We start from the raw sequence: 12860 nt of genomic DNA on the forward strand, positions 1-12860 counted from the left end.
GCATCAAGGAGCTGCTTGCCCACTTTAAGTCATGGGTAGAGTACCGTCTTTGTTTTTTTTCCTCAGTCTGTTGTTATTTCTTTGTAGGTGCCATTTTACATCATTTTTTTGTGTGATTACTCATACCCGCAGATAAATCTTTACTTTCTTGCAGTTCATGCAAATCTCTTACATTGAGGGCTAAACAAGTCAAAAACCTGCCTCCAAGCCATAGCTTCTTTAAAGTTCTTGTTAAGTAATAGGCTGTGTGCCTATGTTTCCTTCCATTGTACTGGTATCTAGGTAATACCTCATGGCTGCTGCAATGAACGGAATGCAAACAATGTGCGGGATCTGCTGAATTATCTCCCAGTTTTGGAAAATGACACCAGGTGAAATTCAGCATGTTTCTTTGGGGTGGCTGGATTACAGACTCGGTCCAGAATTAGCAGCTGAAACTGAGATCCCTCTTCTTTACAGCACTGCCTGGAACATTGTATTGGTTGGAATAGACAGTGTATATGATCATAGATGGCCAACCAGCTCTTCCTGCTGTCTTTGAATTCTGGGGGCATCCTCCTGTCAGAGGGAGTATACACACTGCATGGTCATGGGCAATAGGGGCCTGTCTTGGGGTGGTTCTAGCTAGCCCAGACAAAAATATTATTGGCAATAGGTAGCAGGCCACTTCTGCCAGAGATGCAAATTGATACAGGAGCTGAACAGAGAGACTATGACAGATACAAGTGTCTGATTGTCTAACTCCCCCACCCAGAGGAACAACTATATTTTGTGGCATGGTTTGGAATGTGGAGTTGTAGGCTACGAGGTCTAAGATGGTTTTATGTCAGAATATCAACAACAAATATATTGTGCCACAAAAGTAGTGTTAACAAGAATAATGACATCAAAAATATTGTGAAAGAAAGGATATATAGGTATTCATAGATTTACTGTTCCTAATTCAACATCTCTGTACCCTGACCATATATACAAGCCCATTGTCATCAAACTCTCGGATAAGGGAGGTTTGGTTGTTGTTTTAAGCACCAACCAATACACCAAAGAAATGCAAAGGCAACTTAAGGTCAAAGAACACTACCAAGAATTAAGATTCAATTGCATTAATGATTACCAGACAGAATATAACATCCTGCTACAGTGTTGGGTCCAAGAGGGATTACTATCACAAGAGGAATTTCAATATTTAAAGACTGACCATCCCAGGATGCCGGTCATCTTCTGTCTTCCAAAGATACACACAAATCTTCAAGAACATCCTGGAAGTCCGATTGTTAGCATGATTGGGTCCCTGTTAGAGAACACCTCCAGATTTTGGGACTTATTTCTCTGGTCACTCACCAGCCTTGCATCCTGCATACAGGACACCAATGATTTTTTAAGAAAGGTGAACAACATTTATCGGCGTAGTGGCCACATCATGGTAACATTAGGTGTTTGTGCCCTTGATACCTCCATTTCGCATCAATATGGGATAGTAGCCTGTCGACATTTTTTGAGATCCAGGTCCCTGGCATTGACTCAACACAACATATTGCTTCTCACCATGCTTTCTTTCTATCTAACCCACATCTATCTTTTTGATAAGAAAACATATCTTAAAAGCAGAGGACTGTGATGGGGCAGCCTTCGCACCCACATATGCTAAAATCTACATGGGATGGTGGGAAAAAGAAATTGCTTGGGAAAAAAGTAATGCAGAGTACACCAACAAGATTGCCATGTAAGTATGTTTTATTGATAATTTGTTTATTTTATGGGAGGGAGATGAAACATCTTAATGTGAGTACATTGTGATTCTTCATGCCAACCCATACAATATACAATTTACTGCAAATTGGAGTGTGCGAGAAATTGATTTCCTGGATGTGAAATTGCAAGTAGAGGGTGACTCCCTACAAACCAAGGTTTTTCTAAAAAAGGCTGCCTGCAACTCCATTTTACATGCTAACAGTGGACACCTGTGTTTTCTACGATGGAGTATCCTCTATAGTCAATTATTGAGGGCTTGCAGAATCTGTTCCGCAGATGAATTATTTTAAAATGAAGCCAGTTTGATGAATATGAAATTTGCAAAAAGGGGATATCCAATGCAGGTCCTCAGAGAAGCAAAACAAAGGGTTTTAACTAAAAACAGGGAGCAGTTGTTTAGCACACCAGCTTCATCTACTCCGACAGGTGGGACAGATGAGGGCCAAGCTATATGCTTTTTTATGGGATATAACATGGGACATAGTTTGATCACTTCCCCGATCAACAAGAATTGGCACATTTTGAAATATGATGCTCATTTGAGAGATGTAGTTCGTCAGCACCCCAACCAGTGGCAGTTCCTTTGTGTGGGCGTTTGGCCATCGCCCCACTGATTATTTTGCCCCAGGGGTCCAGCACTTACTATTAGTAAATTTCAGCCCGCGTCATGGATGGCAGCAGTCAGCTCAGCTGTCTCACTCAGCCGCGGGCATGCCATTACCGTGATGTCACTGAGAGGGGGGGGAGTAACTTGGCATACCGGCATTCTCTGAGTCGGTGAGTGCAGCAAAATGGACTATTACCGCATGTCAGGTTGGCCGCGTGCTTTTCCCTGGCCAGCCTGACCAGCATAGTCCCTGTAATCTTGCCACTCTCGCTGTAGAAAATTGAGGAGGGGGAGTAGGTCGAAGCCGCAGCCCCACGGCCTCCTAAGGAGCGGCGTGGTCTCCTGTCCCCGGCCAATCCAAGCTCTGCTTTAGGCTTAGCAGCACCTGGATTGGCTGCTTAGTCTCTGGGCAGAGTCGGGCCATGTCCAGGAGCATGGGGTATATTGACCACCAGTCACTGCATGGCTTTATTGTAAGGCCGTGCAGTGATTGATCTTGGTCCTCACCTTAGCCCCGCTCTCTCAGCTCTGGGAGTCCGGGTGCTCCCCCTCCTCCGTGCTTACTTATGTCATATGATGTGCCATCCCAGGGATGGCCCCATTTGCACACACAATCAGTGTGTGAGCGTCTGACTCTGAGAGCGCGAGTGAGAGAGAATCAGCCAGCCTGACTAGCAGTAGCACCGTGACTCGAGTACCTCGTTGCAGCTTTGCCCTGGCTTGGCCTCAGAGCCTGAGGCCTACTACTTACTTTATCATCGAATCATACGACCCAGTACTCAGTACTGATGGGTCACCTGACCTGAGGCTGAGGACGGAGCGCAGTCCGACACACACACTGACCACCAGTATGAGTCTGCGACGACACACACTCGACTGTGTGAGTGAGTACGAGACGAGAGTCAGTCTACACGAGCCGATTTACAAAAGGGGGGGGGTGGTGATGAACAGAGTGTTGTAAATAGTCTACACGAGCCTGCGCAGCACTGCATGTTTATTCAGTAGTGTGTTTATAATGTATAATATGTCATATTGTGCCACTGGCCCCTGGAATATTATGGCGGGTCAGTACTGCGATGGGCCATGATGACTCACTGTGTCACAACCAGGGCCTACCAGTAACATGACGCAGTTCTGCCCTGGCATTATTACGGCAGGACATGATGATATCATTTTGATGACTGTTTAATATTTGCCGTGTGACGCAGCAGAATTGCACAGCACACACAGACTGTGTGTGCAGTGCTGCTGCGTCACGTGACGCAGCAAATATTACACAGTCATCATGGCCCGCCGAGATAATGTAATAATGCCAGGGCAGAACTGCGTCATGTTACTGGTCGGCCCTGGCCTGGCCTCCTGGCCTCCTGGCCTGCAGTGTAACTGGCTGCGCAGTTAGATAGTTAGTCGACGGTCCGGGGCTGGAGGATATGCTACTTTTCCTATGTTGCTTTAGAAGAAGTCCAGCGTATTTGTGTATATACCCCAGTAACTTCCAAATTAGCATTTCTGTTTTAGAGAAATTTCTTTTTAGCGAGCATCAGATCATTTAGAATAATTTTGTATTTCATTTTCTATAGTGGCTGACAATTCAGAATTTCTTGTGCAGCGCTTCGGTCCTTAAATAGTAGACTAATTTTGAGAATGCTTGTACTGAATTGTTTGTCAATTCATTATGCTGATGCAGTCTTGTTTTCACATATGCAGTTATGTTTTCTATGTGTGTTTTGTTTCCTATTTGATTTAGTATTTTGTATCTTTCTAAGCCATTCAATAAAGCACAATATACTTGGAACTTGGACACTTTCACATTCAGGAGTCAAGTCCTGTTCTTCCTGACTATGCCCGCTTTACAATAATCACTCAATGGACTGATTATTCAATAGTTCATCTTTCTGTGTGTTCTCGTTTCCGTGTTTCTCCATCAGCATTCCTCTATGCAAGTTACTTATATCTCCTAGCTGTTGTCCCTACGTGTATCTGACTGTTACCCTGCACCAACGGGCTTCCCTACCTGCTGCGAGCCTGAGAAAACCGAAACTTGGCAGCAGTCTCTGTGTTTAAGCACAAAATAAGATCTCATTTTTGATCGGAGTCTGTCTGAGTGGGAGGGCTGAGGCCAGGGGTGAAACCGTGAAACTAAAGCAATGCAGGCCGCTGGCGGCGCCAGGATTGGCATTTGTTGAGGAGGAGTGAAGCATTCCTTCCCACTCTATAAACACTAACACTCTTTGAAGTGCAGAGTAACTAACACTCTTTGAAGTGCAGAGTGAATCACTCTGCACTTCAAAGAGTATTAGTAGTGTTTAGATTGAGAACGTCAACGCAGAATGGTGCAGTGTAACAGCGGAACCGTTTGCTGCATCATTACAACACGAAGATAGCTCTGTATATCTGTTGCACTTAGATCAGCTTAGCTGTGAAATTACTTTAAAACTTCTGTACAGAATAGGCATTGGAATTTTGTAATAAAAGATTAATGATATATACCCTGGCTGATTCATAACAGAAAGTGTAAAACATACAAATGAGTTTTAGTGTCTACACAGATTGTATGGCATAGTTATTTTCAGCATTATGATTTTTGACAATATACAAACACATTGGCCAACACTTATTTTACTTTAAGCGGAAGCATTTCAAATGTGAATATTGAGTGGATCGAATTATATTTTCATAGTTTGTTATACTCTTAAACATGTGTTCTAGCGGTTAGAGGTGGGAGTAGAAGACACTGATATTTTTTTCCTGCTTATAGTGCAAGTCGCTTCAAACAAAACCCATAAAAATGAATTCGAGAACAGCTGATTTTATGCCTAACCATGGCACGTCAAAGTGTACCTGCAATGCTCGTCAAGGATTTTACTGCAAAGAAATCAATAAAGGAAAAAAGACAGCTGACGTATTTCTTGCATCTGGCCACAGGCACTGGCAGTACAGTCTGTCTGGACTCTGGCCCACAGCTCAGTGCTGGCAATCATATTGTGATATGACATACCTTTATTAATGTAATAACTGCACTTTCACAATTGCTTTAGTAGCCTTCTTGCTTCTCAAATTGGCTTGAAAATGCACCATTTGCCCACTCATTTTACAAAATTTTCTCGGAGGGAGAACCCCCGCGAACCCTCTTTAAATGTTCGGGCTCATTCGCTACACTCGATCGCCACGGTGCTCTCCCATGGAACGTTTCGCCCCACCACTTTCAAATCTCACCAGCCACCACTGAGCCCAAGATTACATATTGAAAAACACATTCTTTGGAGGATGTGTTAAATAGATCCACGTATCATCCAGAATCAAATTGGCTAATTGAAAGAAATCTGGGTTTCAGAAAATTTGCCACATGCAAGGCTTGCAAATTTGGACTGAATCGTACCGAGTACAAGACTTTTGAGGGTAGGACGATCAAAAACAAAGAACTGATTACCTGTGAAACATAATTTGTTGTATATGCATAGGAATGTGGCTGTGGGCTGCGATATGTGGACAGTACAATCAATCGGTTAAAACTTAGGATTTTGCCATAAAGCATCAGAATCGTACCTATCCCATGGCCAAGCCTTTTTGGAAACAGCTTCAAGGTGTTATGACCTCTTTCCAATACTATGATTTGAAACATATTAAAGAGCATCCACGTAGAGGTAATAGGCAATTGGAATTACGCCAATATGAATCACGAATTATCATTCTCTTAGATACCGGGAAACTATGGGGCCATAATATTGATACTGAGCTTCATGTCCATTTATGAATCTGTTTTGATCTGCACTATGTTCCGAGACCTATTTGTGGTCTTGGTTGAAGTTGGGATATATACAACTGGAGAGACCACTCTGACAGCACTTGCACTTGAAACAATAGTGTATGAGAATATATGGGGATTTCATAACATTTCTGGCACATCAATAGAGTTATTATCATACTTTGGGACAAGACTGTATTATTTATTGGGGCTATAAGATGCAGTCTCTGATTATTCTCTTGTAAATTTCAGGGCAACAGGGATGGATATATTTGCACTACTGTTTATATCAATATTGTATTGAAATATTGATTGTATGTATTTATGACAATATTAGTGAACATACTCGAAATTCTAAAGATTACTAATTTATATCCCCTTTATGGTGGTTATTTATAATAAGAGTGAGTTGCTTATGGAAGCACTTGCAATTTACATTCCTTCAAGCAGTTGGAGGATGTAGGAATTCAGAGCAATTTGGCTAATGAATGTATTAGAAATATGTCAGTGCACTTTATGGGATTTGTGCAACATGATAAAAAGCAATAGCACTTTGGGCCAGATGCATCAAAGGGTTTTGCCCATTCTGTGTCTATGGGAAACTGTGTTCATGCATATGGCCCCTTATATCTTTGAGTATGATATTTACATGATTGAGGTCCAGAATCCTTAAATCCTTACTTAAAGTCATCTTGCCAATAAAGACCTTAGAAATATGTCAGTGCATTTTATGGGATTCGTGCAATATGATAAGAAGCATTAGCACTTTGTATCCTTGATAATGACACCTGCATGATCGAAGTTGACTATTCTTAAATGATAACTGTATATAGATATAAATATGTTGGTAAATATACGATCTGCATAATATCACATTTACACGGAAACGCCATATTATTTTATGTCACAACCTGAAATCACCTACGTGTTTATATATGCTCTTTTGCTGATATATAGGGCAGAAAATTCATTTTCCAGTCACAGTAATCAACTGAGTGTTTTATGTCCCGCCATCTCCCCATCCTTTTATTTAATCTGTTATGGTCTTTAACATGTAAAATTTGTGGATCTATGTGACTGCTCTAAGATTGCCCATGAGAATTCCAACATGGTCGAAACAGTGTGACGATAGCACTTATTTGTACATTCTAGATGTTGCCAACATGAAGTGTGGGATGTGGACGTATGAGTCATTTGTTGCTTTTTAAAAACTGTTTGTGGGATAGATGGGATAGCCCGGTTGAAGTTGCAAGCCGAAACATAGGCTTTTCCTTGTGGGATGTTGCTGAGACATTTGTAATATACAACAATAAAATTCACTAAGCACTTGTACCCGGTGCCATGCTGTCGTTTTTGCTGATACGAGGGAAAGTGCAGCTGGACTAACCTGATTGAGTGGACAGTTGTTGTGGAGGAATATATATATATATATATATATTCAAATCAGCTTCTCCTTCCTCCCGGTCAAAGAAATCGAAGGACACAGCAGGGCATTAAGAGACTGCTTTTATTGGATTCAGAGCATAACTAGTTTCGGCGTTTGCCTTCCTCAGATGCGATCGTCCAAAATGATGCTTCTCGTTTTTGCATAGTTTATATGGGCTCCTCCTTCCAATGGTTTAGGAGCCTCACCTGCATCGAATTGTTCCCGCTTGCGCCGATTCCGGGGACTACCAGTCCCACAATGTAGCATACGGGCAATCCGGTGCTCAGGGAAGCTGCTGTGATGTTTCTGCAATGTCTACCTCTTAGCCCCTTCTTTCTTGCCATACGCCCCTCGGGATCCAAGCTAAGAGACTAAAGTTTGCTGACAGCGTCTCACCTAGCGGGTCTAGGTCCATAGCTCTGCAGCGGCTTCTTGGTTCTCGGTGAGTCGTGATGGCGGGTCACCGATAATTCCAATACCTTGGTTAACATCAGTTCATAGCCAGTGTCTCCGTGTCCACTTATCATGAAAGGGTCCTCCGTGCGCCCCACAGGTAGAGCGGTATTTATTCAAATCAGCTTCTCCTTCCTCCCTATAAAAGAAATCGAAGGACACAGCGGGGCATTAAGAGGCTGCTTTTATTGGATTCAGAGCATAACTAGTTTCGGCGTTTGCCTTCCTCAGATGCGATCGTCCAAAATGCATGCTTCTCCTTTTTGCATAGTTTTTATTGGGCTCCTCCTCCCAATGGTTTAGGAGCCTCACCTGCATCGAATTGCTCCCGCTTGCACAGATTCCGGGGACTACAAGTCCCACAATGCAGCATACGGGCAATCCGGTGCTCAGGGAAGCTGCTGTGATGTTTCTGTAATGTCTACCTCTTAGCCCCTTCTTTCTTGCCATACACCCCTCGGGATTCAAGCTACGAGACGCAAGTTTGCTGGTGGGCTAGATGGACCGCTGGCATCCTCAGGATTCAAGGGGACTTAATCCCCAACTTAAAACGTGCCACGGAACACGTTTGCACAGTGGTGAAGGGACAGGCGGGGCCTTTCTGCACCTCTGACTTACAGGTAGTTTCAATACCCTTGCCCTATTATGTACTAGGGCCTTACAAGCTAATCACAGGGGTACCCCAAAGCATAGTGTTCCCTAGTGTATGTAGGTGTTTTCACTGTTTTCTAAGTGTCTTTTAGCATAGCACTGGTACTAGGCCTGGTTAGTCAGAGTCAGTTACCACCAGTACCTATCTGAAAAAGTTGAGGTCACAGGATGATTTTGCAGGCCTCTTTCTGCTCCTCTGTTGTTTCTGCATGTCTTGCTTCTTCCTGCACTTTTCTTCGTCTCTGTGGACTTCTGTTGCTTATTTCTGCATTTCTTTTGCTTCTTACTGTGCGTTTTTTATTCTGTCTTTACATGTCCTACCTCTGTAGGCATAGTTAGAAACAAGCATTCAAAAAACCTTAGAAATTCACTTAAAAAAACCATAGGTTTCAGGCACAATATAGTTCGAAGTTAGCATTTAAAAAACCTTTGAAATTCACTGAAAAAAACCATAGGTTTCAGGTACATTATAGTTAGTTGGACATTTCACTCGTACAAAACCAAAGAAATTCACCAGTTATAGTTAGTTCAGCTAACAATAACTCGCGCCCGCAATGCACTCCTAATGACCTCACATATTACATCACTCATGACATGGTCAGTGACATCACTCATGACATCACTGATGACATCTCAAATGACATCACTGATGACATCATCCTTGTGATAGAGTGGCAGACCTCCTCTCACCCTAATATAACCTTTGATACACACACTCAAAACTAGTAATTAACATTTTAAAAACAATGGACATACCACTACTAGTTACAACAGCCTATTCAGTAATACCAAGATCAACACATACATCCACTCATTCACCAGCAGTCCTATACAGTCACTCATACATGTACTCACTCATCATACGTAATCATACACCTATACATCCTGTTACACACCCACACTCATCCATAGAGTTGCTCACACACACAGTTACACATGCAAAGTATCAAACATCCATTTACTTGCATATACAGTTATACACACAGCACCACACTTACTTCTACAGAAACTTACACATACTTAAACAATCACGTATAGAACACACATACTTATTTATACAGGAACTCTTCCAATCTCTCACTCTCACATACACCAATACTCACATATACTGGTTTAAAACATATGCAGTTACTCATAAAGACACTATTGAGACAGTCATTCCCTCACTAACACACCCATACACACACTTATCCACCCATACAGTCCTGCATACATGCTGTGTACAAAACATACAAAAAGTGAATCACTCATTCATGCATCTATGCACTAAGTAATGCCCCCCACCGAACCATACAGACACTCAGACACTCATACTGATACTCAGAAAACCAACTAATAACCCATATAGACACTCATGTAGCTACTCACCAACCCACACAGCCACTTATACACAAAGTGAGAGACTAATACAGATATTTACATATTTAAAAATTACTCACTAACCCATGTATTCACTAAGATACACTTAATCAGTCAGTTATACAATCAATTTTACAAAACAAATCATCCATTTAGACACTTATATACCCATTTATTCTTCCATCAGCCTTGAGATGTACATATACAAAACATATTTAATTTTCAGAAAAACACACATTCACTGGATGATGTCATGGTTTTTTCAGTGAATTTCAAAGGTTTTTTAAATGCGAATTTCTAACTATAACGTGCCTGAAACCTATGTTTTTTCGAGAATCTATACTACTATTATAAAGAGAGAACTGTGTCCTTTGAGCCAGGTAAACTCAAATAGTACACCACCAATCCAAACACCCAATACATGTTTGAAAACGTCAGGGCAAGCAGAAGGACATAGGCTATATAAAAAAAAATGTATAAGTTATTTAAAAAATGTACGATTAAAAAAAAAGTAGTCCCTTGGAAGTAGCGCCGGTCGCGACGTGCGTGCTGACATCAGCAGCGCGGGGAGGAGCGGCGTACAGGAGCGCGACGAACAGCAGCGGACATGAGCACGGGGAGGAGCGGCTCTGAAATGTCTCCACAGAATCAAAAGGGAGGAGCGGTGAGCGTCGGACAAGCGGTGAGGTGGAGCGGCGCTGAAATGTCTTCAAATGTCTCCACAGAATCAAAAGGGAGGAGCGGTGAAGCGGTGAGGCGGACAAGCGGTGAGACAGAATCAAAAGGGAGGAGAGGTGAGCGTCGGACAAGCGGTGAGGCGGACAAGCGGTGATTAATATTGAAATGTCTCCACAGAATCAAATCATCGCTGTGTGTTGGGCTGCTGATGCAAGCCCCATCTCTATGCTAACGTGATGTAAGGTTAAAACGGGAGGCCCAAGCAGCGCAACACTGTACATTAAGTAATGCGATTGATTGACCCAGTCAGCAAGAAATGTCTCCACAGAATCAAATCATCGCTGTGTGTTGGGCTGCTGATGCAAGCCCCATCTCTATGCTAACGTGATGTAAAGTTAAAACGGGAGGCCCAAGCAGCGCAACACTGTGCATTAAGTAATGCGATTGATTGACACACTCAGCAAAGTTGATAAAAAAAGGCTTTAGAGACACAATGTCAAGTGGGATTTAGTAAAAACAGTCATTGGCAAACGTTGGGGTGGGCGGGGGCCATGAACACTGATTGCTCGCAAGCCTTTTTTTCCCAGACAACGTCCGGACGGGCTGCTAGTATATATATATATACGGAGCTGCTGGTTTTCTGTCTCGGCTGATTTCCCTTGTATCCAGGGTACTGGATTTACCGTGGCCCCCCGGTCTTTGGGAGTAGTTAGGGCGGTGTTGCTGCTATCGGGCTGCACGTTGGGCGAGGTGGAGCTCAACCTTGCCTCCGTCGTGAGGATCCCTCTTGATTGGGGGTGATGTGGTTAGGGGACCCAAGGAGGCATGTACTTTCACGGAGGTTTTGCGGACATTGAGGGTTTTAAAATGCGTGGTGAAAATCCTCCCCAGCAAATACACTCTTCCCAAATACTGCATTCTGGGACATGCAGGCGTGCAAAATCAAGCCGTATACAGACTCACCTGTGGGGCGGAGCGAATATTCAACAAACAGGTTGTGGCAGGATACTTAAATCCATAATATGTGCCGGCTACCTACATAACACCTCGGGCACTGAAGAAGGCTGTGATAAGAAGCCGAAATGCATTTGCCAAGCTGTGAACCACGGAAATAAATGCCTCCAAGCTTCCCCGGGTTGTGGTCTCTTCTTCTTCTGTAGGAGGAGTGTTTGGGACAATATATATATATATATATATCATTAAAGCAAGTTCTCTTCTTTTCAAGAAGACGCCGCACACCACTTCAGTTGGTTTCAGTTATTTTTATTCTCCAACTGAAGTGGTGTGCGGCGTCTTCTTGAAAAGAAGAGAACTTGCTTTAATGATTTTCAGCGAGGCTGTCCCGATCCTTGCCGCCAGCGCCAGCTAATTGGACGCTCCCCCCACTTGGGACATTTGCTTGTATATATATGTATATATACATATTAATATATATATATCCTTACGTGATAGTACAAATGAGTGCGCTCTCAGGATAACAGACACACAACCAAATGCTGAGATATAAAAAAGTTTAACAGAACTATCATTAATTTTCCAAAAGACATCTCTGTGACATGGAGAAACACACACTTTGTCTGGGCCTTTCTTTCTGCCCCTCATCTTCTTTTAACTATGCCAATACTAGGATTGACCTTTTTAAATATGTAAGAAAATGAAACTCAAAAAGTGGCATTTGTTGAGGAGACAGAGACCAAGGAGAAACGGGGGCAGTGGTAAGGCCAACCAAGCCAACAGCTTAAATATAGGTGACATTGACACTTTCACCACTATGCTTGAATTACAACAGGACACTGACACCACTGTTTCTGAGATTGACGAACAGCAGATTCTAGATGAGCTGGGCCTCACTTTCGATGCAGCAGCTTTTACTGACTTTAGACCATGTTCTACCTTTCTACCGCCTCTTCCACGTGACAGTATCTACACTTTTCATGAGAGTGTTACCAAGGCACTGACTGACTTTAGACACAAGTCATTCAACAGGAACAAACACAATATGAACCTGACCTTTAATCAGCGTCAGGTACTGAAGTCTCTTGTTGAGGACAGGGACATTGTTATTCACCCTGCAGATAAAGGGGGCAATGTTGTTGTCCTAAACAGAGATCAATATATCACAGAAACTCTTTGTCAACTCAGTGACACTACCTTTGACATACCTATTTCCAGGGACATGTACTACACCA

This window comes from Lissotriton vulgaris, chromosome 1_1 (genome assembly GCF_964263255.1).
Source record: "Lissotriton vulgaris chromosome 1_1, aLisVul1.2, whole genome shotgun sequence".
NCBI classification, from domain to species: domain Eukaryota; kingdom Metazoa; phylum Chordata; class Amphibia; order Caudata; family Salamandridae; genus Lissotriton; species Lissotriton vulgaris.